The sequence below is a fragment of the Hypanus sabinus genome, chromosome 16 (genome assembly GCF_030144855.1).
Source record: "Hypanus sabinus isolate sHypSab1 chromosome 16, sHypSab1.hap1, whole genome shotgun sequence".
NCBI lineage: Eukaryota > Metazoa > Chordata > Chondrichthyes > Myliobatiformes > Dasyatidae > Hypanus > Hypanus sabinus.
Genome location: NC_082721.1, coordinates 73,264,172 through 73,278,655, shown reverse-complemented (window position 1 = coordinate 73,278,655; position 14,484 = coordinate 73,264,172). Strand labels below are relative to the sequence as shown.

Genomic DNA, 14,484 nt, shown 5'->3' with positions numbered 1-14,484 from the left:
ATGCAGGGTCTCGTCCCAAAACATCAACAGTTCCTTTTCCCTCACAGATCCTGCTCGACTGCTGGGTCCTTTAGTAGACTGCTTGTGCTCCAGATTTCATTATCGCAGTCTCTTGTGTCTTGATCCAACCAAAGTGCTGGATTGATGACATCAGGAGTGATGCAACACCCGGGTACTGTTGAAGGACCATGGGTCCTAAATTCTACCCCTGTGCTCAGCAGGTCACAGTGCCCTCCGGGACAGCAGATCCCATTGCTGAGTTGAATTGAATTGACCTTATTTCATACATCCTTTACATACATAAGGAATAAAAACCTTTACGTTATGTCTCCATCTGAATGTGCAATGTGCAAATTATAGTAATTTGTTGTATGGGATCTTCATGGATTGCTGGGATATTGATGTCACCATTCTGAACAGCTAGTGCTGGGAGAGACCTTCTTCACAGACTACTCCCATGGGAAATCTGTTATTGGTTATCTTCCAGCATGTTGGAAACAAAAATTGGAACAGACTCTAGCTCCTGTGTGATCCTGAACTCATTATACAGAGAGCTCACCCACCACCTGATGGTGAATAAAGTCAAGGACATCTCTCTGCTCACAATCACTCCAACAATGGGAAAAGTGCTCCCAACACAATCTGACCAGAGGTCAGACTACCTCGCCTCTTCTACCTATGGTGTAATCCTGACCCTCTTGGACTTCATGCACTGTTACTCATTAAACCTACTCCATAGTGAGGGGTAGCTCTTCCATAAAACATGGCATCAGCCCAAATCACCAGCAACTCCTTAGGCTTGGCTGGGGCCAAAATGAGAGAAGGGTGACAGTGCTGGTCGACTGCACCACAGGGAATGCATCCCTTGTAGGCATCCCTGCTGCATTGCCACCTCTGTCTCCCCAAGCAGAGGCTCTGGTCATTGGTAAGTAGGTTTATTACCATCACCTACAGAGGCACAGCAAATTGCTTCTATTTGCATGCCTTCCTGACAGATCATTCCTTACATAAATACCTCGAGATAGTACAAAAGAGAACAGAATGCAGAATTTAATGTTACAGTTACAGGGAAAGGGCAGTGCGGGCAGACAATAAGGCTCAAGGTCAATGATGAGGACCTGAGAGATCAACGGTTCATTTTCATTTTCCTTATTGGCTTCTACCCCTGTGTTGAAAGACTATTGAGCCAAATGAAGGGAACTCTTCTTCTCTCAGTCTGTTTCGTCATGGTCTTTGATACTTATTGTCCATCTGCACTGCACTTTCTCTGTCAGTGGAACACTGTACTTTGAATTCTGTTATTGCTTTCCTTTTGTATCTTTATGTATATATCACAGACACGAGAAGGTCTCTAGATGCTGGAAATCCAAAGCAACGCACACGAAATGCTGGAGGAACTCAGCAGGACAAGGCAACATCTAATTGAATTGAATGATCTTTATTGTCATTAAATATAGGTACAATGAAACTCTGTTTAGCTTCCTCTCAGGCAACTAAATAAAGTGGTAGATAAAAACAAGACAGTGATAAAAAAAACAGTATTAAATAGATAAGCAGCAGAAAATAAGTTGCAGCAGCACCAGAATATCACAGTAGTGCACAAAGTGCCGTTAGTGCAAGTATTTGAGTCCCTGTGTGTGCATGTGTGTGCTCACAGTGTCAGTCATTGCTCAATGGGAGTGGTGTGATGGAGGCCACAGCTCTGGGGGAAGCTGTTCCTCAGTCTATTTGTTCTGGCTTTCAGAGGGAAAAAAAAAACAAACTTTATGGAAAAGATCAAACAGTCGACATTTCGGGCCAAAACCCTTCATCAGGGCAAGGTATTTCTTTTATTAAGATACACCCTGGAACAGGTCCTTCAAGCTGTGTTGCCCAGTAACCCACGATAAAACCCTAGCCTAATCATGGGACAATTTACAATGACCTACCAACTGGTACGTCTATGGATTGTGGGAGAAACCGGAGCACCTGGAGAGAATGTAAAAATTCCTTACAGACAGAGGCGGGAATGTATGGAATGACCTGTCTGGATGGGATGCATATAAAACTGTGTCTGCTGATGCTTGTTCGAAAGTGTGGGATGGGGGTTAGTGGAGAGGGGGTAATGAGCCAGATGGTGGGAGGGGTCTTTCCCTATGCTGACTGCTTTCCCGAGGCAGTGGGAAGTGTAGACAGTCAATAAGTGGAGGCCAGTTTTGACAATGGTCCAGGCTGTGCTCAGAACCGCAATTTCCTGCGGTCATGGGCAGTGCCACACACCAAGTTGTGATGCATCTGGATACGATACTCTCTAAGGTGCATCTGGTAAAATCTGTGAAGGTGTTGGGGGCATGGCTAAATCTCCTTCACAATGGGCAGTTGCTGTGGTCTGAGGTTGTAAAACATAGAAACATCGAAAACCTACAGCACAATACAGGCCTTTCGGCCCACAAAGCTGTGCCGAACAAGTCCTTACCTGAGAAATTACCTCGGGTTACCCATACCCTTTATTTTTCTGAGCTCCATATACCTGTCCAGGAGTATCTTAAAAGACCCTATTGTATCCACCTCCACCACTGTTGCCTACAGCCCATTCCACACACACACCACTCAGCATAAAAAACTTACCCCTTACATCTCCTCTGTAACTACTTCCAAGCACTTAAAAATGTCCCCTCTGATGCTAGCCATCTCAGCCCTGGGAAAATGCCTCTGACTGACTATCTACAGGATCAATGCCTCTCCTTGAGGTAACAGACCCGCACAGGAGGGGCTGGATATCTCAGCGAGTCCCGTCCCTGTTCCGGCCACATTCAGGACACGTGGGAAGGCTCTCGCCAGGAAACAGGACTTGGCTGCTGGGTGGAGAAGCCAAAGAGTTTGCAAGAGTTAAAATAGTAATTGGGTGCGGAGGGGAGCTGCCCGAGTGGGAGTGGCGGGAGGCAGGAGGCAGGACTGCGAACAGCTTGGTGAGTCAGGCTGTGTGAAAGGCGCTCGGGTGAAGTTCCTTTGTTGAAGTTGGTTGTGTTCGCTGTGTGAGCAAACTCGCATCTTCCGCTCCAGGGAGAAACTAACGGCCAGTTATTAGACAATCTCTGAGTGACAGCTTGCTCAGACACTCGGCACAGAGCTGTAAGTCTAACGTGATTATTGAAAACTTTAAAATGCAAGTCACTCTCTTTTTAACCTTAATTGGGACGAAAGGCACCCGCGGTCGGTTCATCTGGGGTCTGCAAGCTGCCAGATGAACAGTTAGTTTGTGAATTCCTGCCCCAGCCCTGGATGTTATATTAAGACTGGCGTGACTGGGGCTGTGGTCTGTCTCATACCTGGAGGGTGGGGGAAGCGGGTCGGAGGATGGTGTGGACTGACGCTGGGAGTGCGGGAGCTCCGCTACCTCCGCGTCGCCAACCGCATTTGCGCTGAGGCTGAGATTAGGGGAGACTGCGGGCTCATTGCCCGTGGCAGGGTGGGGCACTGTGTGTGTGTGTGTGTGTGTGTGTGTGTGTGTGTGTGTGTGTGTGTGTGTGTGTGTGTGTGTGTGTGTGTGTGTGTGTATACCCCTGTGGCGCGCCAGTCGGAATGCCGGGCAGTTTGACTTGCTTCAGGTCAGTGACGGGCTGCAGACCGTTGGAAGGGCGTTGAGATGCCGATCAGAGTGATAATCAGGGTCAGGATCATTGTTTAGGAGTCACGGTGAGGTTCAAGGTCAGGATGAGGGGCAAAGGACAGAGGGTCAGGAGCAATGTTCAGGGTGAGGTTCAGAGGTCAGGATTAGGGTTCAGGGTTTATGGTGGATGTCCGGGGGATTCAGAGTTAGGTATCAGGGGTCAGGGTGAAGTTCAGGGATCAGCTTTGGGGTTCAAGTATCGGGGTAAACTAAGGACAACAAGGTTGGCATTCAGGGATTGGAATTGGCTTCGGACGTCGGGGTGGGGCCCAGAAGGTCAGAACTAGCGTTCTGAGATCAAGATTGGGATTCAGAGGTCAGGGGTAGGTTCAGGGGTTCAGGAGTTTAGGGTTAGGGTTCAGGAGTTTCGGCAGTCGGGATTAGGGTTCAGGAATCTATATGGCCTGAGTGAGTGTGGGATGTCACCCGTCCACCGATGGACAGGGAGAGCTCAGTTACAGTGCGCTTCGTGTCACCACAGTAAATGCCTGGTCTGACTCCCCAAGGACTTGGATTGGGGCTGTTTCACAGCAGGACTTTCACTGCTTGAGTCTCAGCACACACTGGACACTTGGCCTTCCACAGCCCCCAGCCAGGCGCGGCAACGTGAGTACCGCTCCATGTAAGGAGAGTGATTGCCACAGATGTTGGAACAGCTGAAAGGACCATGCCTAGATGTTAACCCTTTGTGTGCAAGCTGTCAAGTTACCTAAACATGCTCGGTCAAGATAGGCCTGCAGGTCCACTGGGGTGGGTAGCGTCACGGACCTGGGCGGGGCACTCCCAGACACCACACACTGACATGTTGATACACTGGACAGTGCCCTAACCCCAGCTAAGTACCACGCCACCCACCTCAACACCAACAGTCAGGTCAGTGCCACATTACAGGTGTCACCCACACTCAATACAGACATTGACCGCACTCATTACAGGCATTGCTCTCACTCATTACAGTTGTTGCTCACAGTCATTACAGTGGTCAGCCACACTCATTACAGACTTTGCCTGCACTCATTACAGGCAAATTGATCTATTAAAGGTGTGCTATACTCAACCTGCCCATTGCAGGCTGGATATTTCAATGATTCCTGCCCTACAAACCATTCCCAACCTAGTCAAGACACTTGATGCACGTCTTACTATCCATTACAGGTGAGGGGGGCGGGCAATGACACACTGAGTAATGATTGGGTGGAAGGGAACAGTATGGTCCCAAATATCACTGCGAACAATGAAGAAGCAAGCGGAGGAAAAACTGATTCGAAAGATGGGCCACATGGAGCATCACAACGCTGGAGTGTAATAATGTGTTCAAGATGGTGTTGCAGACAGTGTTTGTATTGCAGTTGCTGTTGGAGCGAACAATTTGGAGAGGAGTTGATGCGGAATAGGTCTGATTCCTGTCCACGTAACCCGGGTGCGAGGTTGTATTTTTCTAAGTGCTGAGCGGATTTGGTGATATCGAGAACAGCTTTGGGCAGTGCAGACCAGGTGTGTCACTACACTGGGGCCCAGCCCTAGAGTGAGGTATTACTCAGTGCTTGGACAATTTAAATGCTAGCCCAGATAGACGGGAAAACCCGAGTGCGGAGGCAAGGGTGGGACTGATTTTGCACACTGTCCTGTGATGTTTATTCCTTTCTCCAGTGGCCACTGTCTCAGCAAGTTTTGTGGCATTTTCACCCACTAATATGATGAACTTGAGATGGAGGCTTCGGCCTACTATTCCAGCTGTTCCAGGGAGTGGATTTAAGGACTCAATCTGGTTCAGAATGCTGTCATTCGCATCATTTGCTTACATGGTCTGAGTTTTCCCCCCTTTCTCTGAGCAGTGGTTATGGTCTTTTTTTTTAAATTGTGTTCTTCAGGTTTCTTGCTTTATGGCTGCCTGTAAGCAAACAAATCTTAAGGTGTATAATTTATACATTCTTTGATAATAAATGTACTTTGATTGATTGGTATAATGAGCGCAGTGGATAGAGGGAAATAGGTAAACATTGTATATTTGGTTTTCCAGAAGACATCTAAAATGAGGATGCCTGGAGTTGGGGTAATGTATTAGCATAGATAGAGGATTCGTTAACCAATAGAAGGCAGAGAGTTGGGATAAATGGGTGAATCTCTGGTTGACAGTCAGTGATGAGTGAAACGCTGCAAGGGTTGTTGTTGGGCCCACAGCTGCTCACAATATACATCAACAATTTAGAAGTGGTGACCGAGAGTAGCATATCTAAGTGCTGATGACAATATATTGAATGGAGCAACAAACTGAGGATGCAGGGAGAGTCTGTAGACAGATATAGATAGGTCAAGTGAGTGGGCAGATGGAGTACAACATCCGTAAATTTGAGGTGATCCACTTCAGAAGGTAAAATAGACAACAAGATTATTATTTAAGTGGTGAATAAAGACTATAAGACAAAGGAGCAGAACTGGGCCATTCAGCCCATCAAGACCTCTGTCATTCAATCACGACTGTTTTGTTTTCCCTCTAAGCCCCACTCTCCTGCCTACTCCATTTAACCTTTGACACCCTTACTAATGAAGAACCTGTCAAGCCCTACTTCAAATATACCCAATGACTTGGCCTCCACACCCTGGTGCTTGACTCCCGCACTATTAGAAACAACTTCTCCGCATCCAGTCTACCTAGGTCTTTCAATATTTGATCAGTTTCATTGAGATCCACCTCCCCCCCCCCACCATTCCTTAAACTCCAGCAAGCAGAGGCTCAGAGACATCAAATGCTCCTCATTCTCATCAACCTCCTCTCTCCAATGCCCGCAAATCCTTTCTTAGATAAGGGGCCCAGAACTGCTCTCAATGCTCCAAATGTGCTCTGACAAATTGCCTTATAAAGACACGGCATTACATCCTTGATTTTATACTCTGGGATGTTTTCAGAATTCTGAGATATATTTGATTATTGGTGAAATCTATATGTTGGTCTCCTTCAGTTTATCTGCTTTCTTGTTGGTGATTGGCGGGTGGGCAATATGGGTGATGGAGGGGTTGGATGTTTCATGTTATTGTTGCTGTGTTTTTTGCATGGAAGGAGCTTAGGGTTAGGGGTTTAATGTTTTTGATGCCGTGTCCAGGTGGGCGATCTGTTAGCTTTTGTGTGAGGGAGATGTTGGGGGATTTAGAGGTTTGATGCCGTATCTGGGTGGATGATCTTTTAATTTTAGGTGAGGAAGAGGTTGGGGGGGCAGGTTTGGGCTTGCAAGTTTTGGTTCATTTTCTTTTTTGTATGGGAGGGGCCTTCAACAACTTCCATGGTTATTCTGTCTCAGAGTTGTATTCTGTATACATAATTTGATAATCAAATGAATCTCTGAATGTTTACTCATCTTGAAATGAATGCCAACATAGCATTTACTTTCCTTACTACCAACTCAGCTTGACTACCAAGTTCCTTTGCATCTCTGATTTTAAAATTTTCTCTCAGTTTAGGAAATAGTCTATATCTTTATTCCTTCTACTAAAGAGCATGACCATTGTATTCCATCTGCCACTTATTTGCCCTTTCTTTTAATATGACTAAGTCCTTTTATAGAGCCCTGTTTCCTCAACACTATCTACCCCTCTACCTATTCTTATATCATCCACGAACTTGGTCACAAATCTATCAATTCTATTAAGTAAATCTTTAACATATAATGCGAAAAAAGCAGACCCAACTCCGACCCTGCGGAACTCAACTTTCCCATAATCTTTCCTGGAAGACTGTGGGCTAATATTTTGTTTAGTAGCCTCATGTGTGGTACCTTGTCAAAGATCTTCTGAAAATCCATGTAAGCAACTTCAATTGACTCTCCTTTGTCTATCCTACCCATTATTTTCTCAAAGAATTACAACAGACTTGTCTGTAAAGCTTTTCACTGAGGGAAACCATGCTGACTTCTGCCTATTTTATCATCTGCTTCCAGGTACCTCGAAACCTCACCCTTAATCTTTAATAATAGACTTTAATATCTTCCCAACCACTGAAGTGGTCTATAATTTTCTACTGTTTGCCTTCCTCTCTTCTTAAAGAGTGAAGGAACATTTGCCACTTTTCAATCCTCCATTTCAGAATCTAGTGATTCTTGAGAGATCATTACCAATGCCTCCACAATCTCTTCATCCACCCTGTGGTGCAGTCCATCTGGTCCTTGTGACCTATGTACATTTGGACCATTCAGCTTCCCAAGTACCTTCTCCAAATTAATAGTAACTACACTCAGTACTCTCCCTAACATTTTTGAATTACTGGCATGCTACTGCTGTCTTCCACAGTGAAGACTGATGGAAAGTGCTTATTGAGTTCATATGCCATTTCTTTTTCCTCTATTAATACCTCTCCAGCATCATTTTCCAGTGGTTTGATATACACTCTCACCTCTCTTTTACTTTTTATATATCTGGGGAAAAACTGTTTGCTATTCACTTTTATATGATTGGCTAGCTTACCTTCATATTAGATTTTTTTCCCTCTTTATTTCCTTGTAGTTGGCTTCTGTTGTTTTTTTTAAAGCTTCCAAATCCTCTAACTTCCTACTAATCCTTTTTCTATTATATGCTCTCTCTTTTGCTTTTATGCTGTCTTTCACTTCCCTCATCAGTCACGGTTGTCTCATCTTTCATTTAAGAATGTTTATTCCCCTTTGGGATGAACTGATCTTGTGCCCTCTAAATGCTCCTAGAAACTCCAGCCATTGCTGCCCTGCTGTACTCCATGCTAGTATCCCCTTCCAATCAACTTTGCCCAACTTGCTCCTCATGCCTCTAGTTCCCTTTACTGCACTGTAACACCAGTAAATCTGATTTTAACTTCTTCCCCTCAAACCACAGGGTGAATTCTAGCACATTATGATCACTCTTTCCTAAGGATTCCTTTACCTTAAGCTCCCTAATCAAATTTGGTACATCACACAACATCCAATCCAGAATTGCCTTTTTTCTCATGGGCTCAACTACAAGTTGTTCTAAAAAGCCATCTTGCAGGCATTCGATAAATTCATTCTCTTTGGATCAAGCACCAATTGGATTTTCCCAACCAATCTGCATACTTCAAACATTGCCGTTTCTATCTCCTGTTGTAACTTGTAACTCACATCCTAGCTACTGTTCAGAGACCTGTATATACAGTAACTCTCCTTTTACCTCTGTAGTTTCATAACTTTAACTATATCATCCGATCTTATGTCATATCTTCCCAAGGATTTGATTTCATTCTTTACTGGTAGAGCCACCCTACCTTCTCTACCCACTCTCTACCCTATTGATACTTATGAATGAATCATGAAAGATTCATTTGCTCATGCAACAGGTTAGCAAATATAGAGCACAGGACATTATAGCACAGTAAAGCCCTTTGGCCCATAGTGTTGTGCCAACTTTTTAACCTACTCCATAATCAATCTAACCCTTCCCTCCTACAGAGCCCTCATCATGTGCCTTCTAAGAGTTTCTTAAATATCCCCATGTACCTGTCTCTGAAACTACCCCAGCTGGGTGATCCACATACCCACTACTCTGTGTAAAAACTTTACCTCTGACATCCCACTATAATTATTTCCAATCACATGAAAATTATGCTCTTCGTAATAGCCATTTCCGCCCTGGGAAAAAGTCTCTGGCTATCCATTTGATCTATGCCTCCTATTACCATATACTCCACCATCAAGTCACTTCTCATCCCCCTTCATTCTAAAGAGCAATGCTTTAGCTCACTGAACCTCTCCTCATAAGACATTCTCTAATCCAGGCAGCATCCTGGTAAATCTCCTCTGAACCCTCTCTAAGTACAATCTAACCAAGGTTCTATTGAGCTGCAACATTACCTCATGGCTCTTAAACTCAATCTCCTGATTAATGAAAGTCATCATATCATACACATTCTTTACAATCCTATGAACTTGCACTATGACATTACGGGATTTTTGGATGTGGTTCCTCTGTCACAATGCTAAGAATCCTGTCATTAACCCTGTATTCTACCTTCAAATTCAACTTTCCAAAGTGAGTCACTTCACACTTTTCCAGGTGGAACTCCCATTTGCTACTTCTCAGCCCAGTTCTGCATCCTATCAATGTCCCATTGTAACCTACAGCAACCTTCTACACTATCCACAGCACCACCAACCTTTGTGACATCTGTAAACTTACGAATCTACCCTTGCACTTCCTCATCTAATTTCTTTTACAAAAATCACAAAGGGCAAGGTTCCCAGGACGGATCCCCATGGGACTGACCTCCATGTAGAATATGCCCTATCTACACCCACCTTCTATGGGAATCAATTTCTGAATCTACGCATCCAAATTCCTCTGGATCCCAGGCCTTGTGACATTCTGAATGAGCCTATCATGTGGAACCCTATCAAACACCTTACTAAAATCCACATACAACACCTCCACCGCTCTACCTTCATTGTTGTGCTTTGTCACATTCTCAAACAATCTAATCAGGATCATGAGGCATGACCTGACCCTCACAAAGCTGTTTATCCCTAATCAGAGTATGTTTCTCCAAATGTTTGTAAATCTTTTTTTAAGTATCATCTCCAATAATTAGTCCACCACTGAAATACAACTCACGGCCCTATAATTCTCAGGTTACCCTATTCCCTTTCTTGTACAAAGGAATAATATTTGTCACCCTCCAAACATCTGACACTATCTTGTGGCCAATAATTATGTAAAGATCATCACCAAAGGCACAACAATCTCTTCCCTTGCTTCCCATAGCAACCTGGGTCATATCACACCCAGCCCTGAGTTCTTAACTATCCTAATGCTCTTCAAAAGTTGCAGCATATCCTATTTCTTAAAGTTGACATGTTCTAGCACATCAGTCTGATTTATGCTGACCTCACAAACACTGGTTCTCTCATTGGTGAACATTGAAGCAAAGTTTTCACCAAGGACCTCATTTTCCTCCTCCAACTTGAAGCATATGCTTCCTCTTATATCCCTGATTAGACCTACCTTCACTCTATTCATCCTCCTGTTCTTCACATGCATGTAGAATGACCTTAATCCTGCTCACCAAGGCCTTCTCATGCCCCATTCTAGTGCTAAGTCCTTTTTTAATCTCTTCCTTGACTACCTTGTAACTTTCTAGAGCCCTGCCTGATCTTTGCTTCCTAAACTTAAAGTAAGCTTCTTTCTTCTTCTTGACTAGATGTTCCATTTCTCATGTCTACCATGGTTCCTTCACTCTACCATCCTTTCCCTGCCTCAATGGGACAAACCTATGCAGAATCCCTTGGAAGTGCTCTGCAAACAACTTCCATATTTCCATTGTGCATTTTCCTGAGTCATCCATTCCCAATTTACACTCTCAAATTCCGGCATAATAGCCCCCCCTCCCCTGATTACATCCTTCCATACACCATCTGTTTCTAAGGCTACGTCCACACTAGACCAGATAAATCCATAACCAAAGCTTTTTCTCTTCGTTTTTACCCTCCATCCACGTTAAAATGGCATTTTCATCCCCCGAAACTGGAGCTTTTCAGAAACGCTGTCCAGGGTGTATAATTTTGAAAACGGCACTTGGGCAGATCAGTGTGGATGGGGTAACTGGAGAAATCTGAAACCGCTGTCAGATGGCAGAGTGCCATTTCATTGTTTTCCTGAATGCAAACCCCCACACGATCTAACAATTTCAGAACAGACAGCAACAAGACTGAAGCCGGAAGAGTTATAAATGTACTCACCAAATACTTTGACCCATAACTTACTGAATAAATAAGTATACTCACTTTGACCTGTTTTCTGTCCTTGCTCATATGAAGGTGGTTTACCTATTTATGCAAGTACTTCTTTGACAATAGATGTGTAACAGCCTAATATAACATTGTATGGAAATACAGGATATCACTGATGCAGACATGTTTTACACATTTAACAAGGTGCTTTATTAATGCAACAGAGTTAGTCAGTTTTTCAATGTTCGTCATCAGCCGGGTCAAACTGTCCATGACTCACTGTCGGTTGCCTCCATATGCTCCAGTATTTGTTTTTTTTTACTTTTAAGTCCTCTTGCACAAGAGCCAACAGCTGCCCGTTGTTTAAATTTTTTAATCTGTAACTGCGCAAACACACACTGTCTTTCACAGCGAGATTTGACACCAAACATGTCACTTGTTTTCAGTAGATGTGTCCTATGCATGCGCAGTAGGAGATTCACTGAAATATCCGTTTCGATGTGGACAGAGATATTTTTTAAAACGCCTAGTGTGGATGCCTATCGTTTTTACGTGAAACCGGCATTTTCAAAATTATCCGGTCTAGTGTGGATGTAGCCATTGTAGAGTCATAGTATTATACAGCATGGAAGCAAGTCCTGTAGCCACCCCATCCATGCCGATTAAGTTGCCCATCTGATCCTTTGCCAAAACTCCAACATCCTTCCTGTAACAGGACAACCAAAACTGTGTACAATACTCAGTGTGGCCTAACAAAAGTTTTACGTAGCTGCAATTGACTTTATACTCTTGTGAAGCACATGTACACCTTCCGAGAGTAAAATTACCATCCTACAATGGATGGTGAGTGACTGGAATTCTTCACCCCAGAGGCTGTAGAGTCTTGTTCACTGGGTTCATTCAAAGCAGTGCCCAGGCACATCAACCATGAACTTAACCAATGACAGCATAGCTTCAAAGGGCGGAATGGCTTTTTCTTGCTCCTCTTTCTGGATTTCTTCTGGCTTTCCGATTACCTGAGCCTGCTGTCCAGAGTGGTGAACAGAGACAGCTGCCGCGTGCTCAGTGAGAGGTGGTGCAGCGCCCTGGAATTGCACTGGGCTTCTCTGGGGCAGTGGAGGAGGCCAGAGGCAGAGAATTGGTGAATTGAAGGGGCGGACACAGGAAGCTTAGGGCGACAGGTTCCACTCTCGTTTTCCCACCTCTTGCTGCCGCAACGTTGAAACTGTTACTGCATTTAGCTATCTCCAATGACATTTTCCTTCCTCTGCCCAAAGTGCAAACCCACCCTAAGCCAATGAGGAGGTCCCAGCCTCCAGCAGTTTCTGTTCTGCTTCAGGTTTCCAGCATCTGCAGAATCTTGCCAGCTTTAATGATTTCTGGTTCGGGATCTTGCTGTTTTCTGCACTGTGATGTAAAAACTGAAAATGATGGAAACACTCACCAACTCAGGTTGTGCATGTGCAAAGAAAAACTGAGGTTTGAGAAACTTCATCAGTCCTGGGAAGGAGACAAAGGAAGCTTGAAAAACTGCATCGAGAGTGGGGAAGAGGTGCGCCTCTGATGGGGGAACACCAAGAGTGACCTTGTGGATATGCTGTAAACTGGTTATCTTGCTAATGAGTGAATGGAAGCAGTAAGAGTGAAAACTCAGGCAAAAGAATTTAAAAGCTGCAAAATGCAGGTGTGGGAGGAGATAACCAGCGGCACTGGATGGTTAACCAGCAATAGGTAAAGTTAACCAGCAGGAGTGAACAGTTAACTGGCAGCAGTGAGTAGTTAATCAGCAACAGGGAAAGCTGATAGGCAGCAATGAGGTATAAAACAACAGCAGTGAAGTGCCCATAGAGAAGATGAGGGGCTGTTCTTCCAGCTTACACTGGGCCTCACTCTGACAGTGCAGGAACTACACCCTGAGGGGCAGAGTGGGAGTAGACTGGGCAGTTACAGAGGCAGTAACAGTAGCTGCGGATCACCAGCATTGAGTGCCGCTCTTCCACAAACCAATCACCTAATCTGTGTTTGGTTTCTCCACTGTACATCCAAGATTGTTTAATGTCCTTAGTACACAAGTGTAACAGAGAATGAAATAATTGTTACTCCAGCTCCAATGCAGCACTAAAGAAGCACAATATGATAAAGAATATGATAATAAAAACAATAAATATAAATGCATAAGATAGTTTATATACATGGATTGAATATATGTCTATAAAGTGAAGCTAGGTACAAGAGTGTACATAAGGTGACTGACAGAAAATGATAAAGTAGTGGTGGTTGGGGGTGTGGAGGAGTGGGTTAGCTTTACTGCTTGGGGAAAGTAACTGTTTTTGAGTCTGGTGGTCCTGGCATGAGTGTTACATAGCCCTCTTGATGGGAGTAGGACAAACAGTCCATGACCAGGGTGGGTCGGATCCTCCAGGATATTACTGGCCCTTTCCAGGCACTTTCTGTATACATGTCCTTGATAGCCACTAGGCTAGTGGGGATGGGCTGGGCAGCTTTGAATACCCATTGCAGAGCCTTCCTGTCTGCCACAGTGCACTTTCTGCATCAAGGAGTTGTGTGTGTGTGTGTGTGTGTGTGTGTGTGCTCCTGAAGTTGAGAAACAGAGGCCACAATATGAACATTGTAACACCATACACAGGCTGGGTGACCACTTTGAACTAATTGAAAAGGTATTGGCCGGAACAAATACGGATTTTGAACAATTTCTTCTCGGGGAGAATGTCTCTCAGGATATATTTGTTTGAACATTTGAACAAAAAAGTTGGGAAAAGTTCAAAGGCAAATTAGGGCAAAGGTTCCTGGAGCAATGCCTTATAGAGAAGCATAGCTCTGTGCTCCACTGTGAACACACCAAGAGCGGGTGTGGAGATGGTGTGTGTCAGGCAGATATGTCAGCAGCTAAAGTAGATCAACAGCCACAGAGGTGAATGATGAATCGTCCCTCTTTTCTTTTAACTCTCTCTTACCCCTGTTGCTCTTTCCTTCTCGCCCCCTCTCCGACTTCATGCTTAGTCACTCCTCTACCTCTCAACCCCTCTGTAATGGGAAAGAGGGATGTGTTGGTGGTCCCTTCCAGAGCTGGAGGCAGTTGTTCCAACTTTGGAGGTCTCTTCACCAAGTCTTCCT

The 14,484-nt window shown here is 44.5% G+C and overlaps 1 protein-coding gene across 2 annotated transcripts in view; it reads left to right on the top strand.

The window, feature by feature from the left end:
* The first annotated feature begins 2,855 nt into the window (after positions 1 to 2,855).
* LOC132406449 (CD209 antigen-like protein C) overlaps positions 2,856 to 14,484 on the top strand; it is a 65,115-nt gene continuing 53,486 nt past the window's right edge. The window contains exon 1 of one of the 2 annotated variants that reach the window (XM_059992139.1): positions 2,856 to 2,948. The gene's annotated coding sequence lies outside the window, so the exon portion shown is untranslated. The other variant, XM_059992138.1, reaches the window with a different exon arrangement.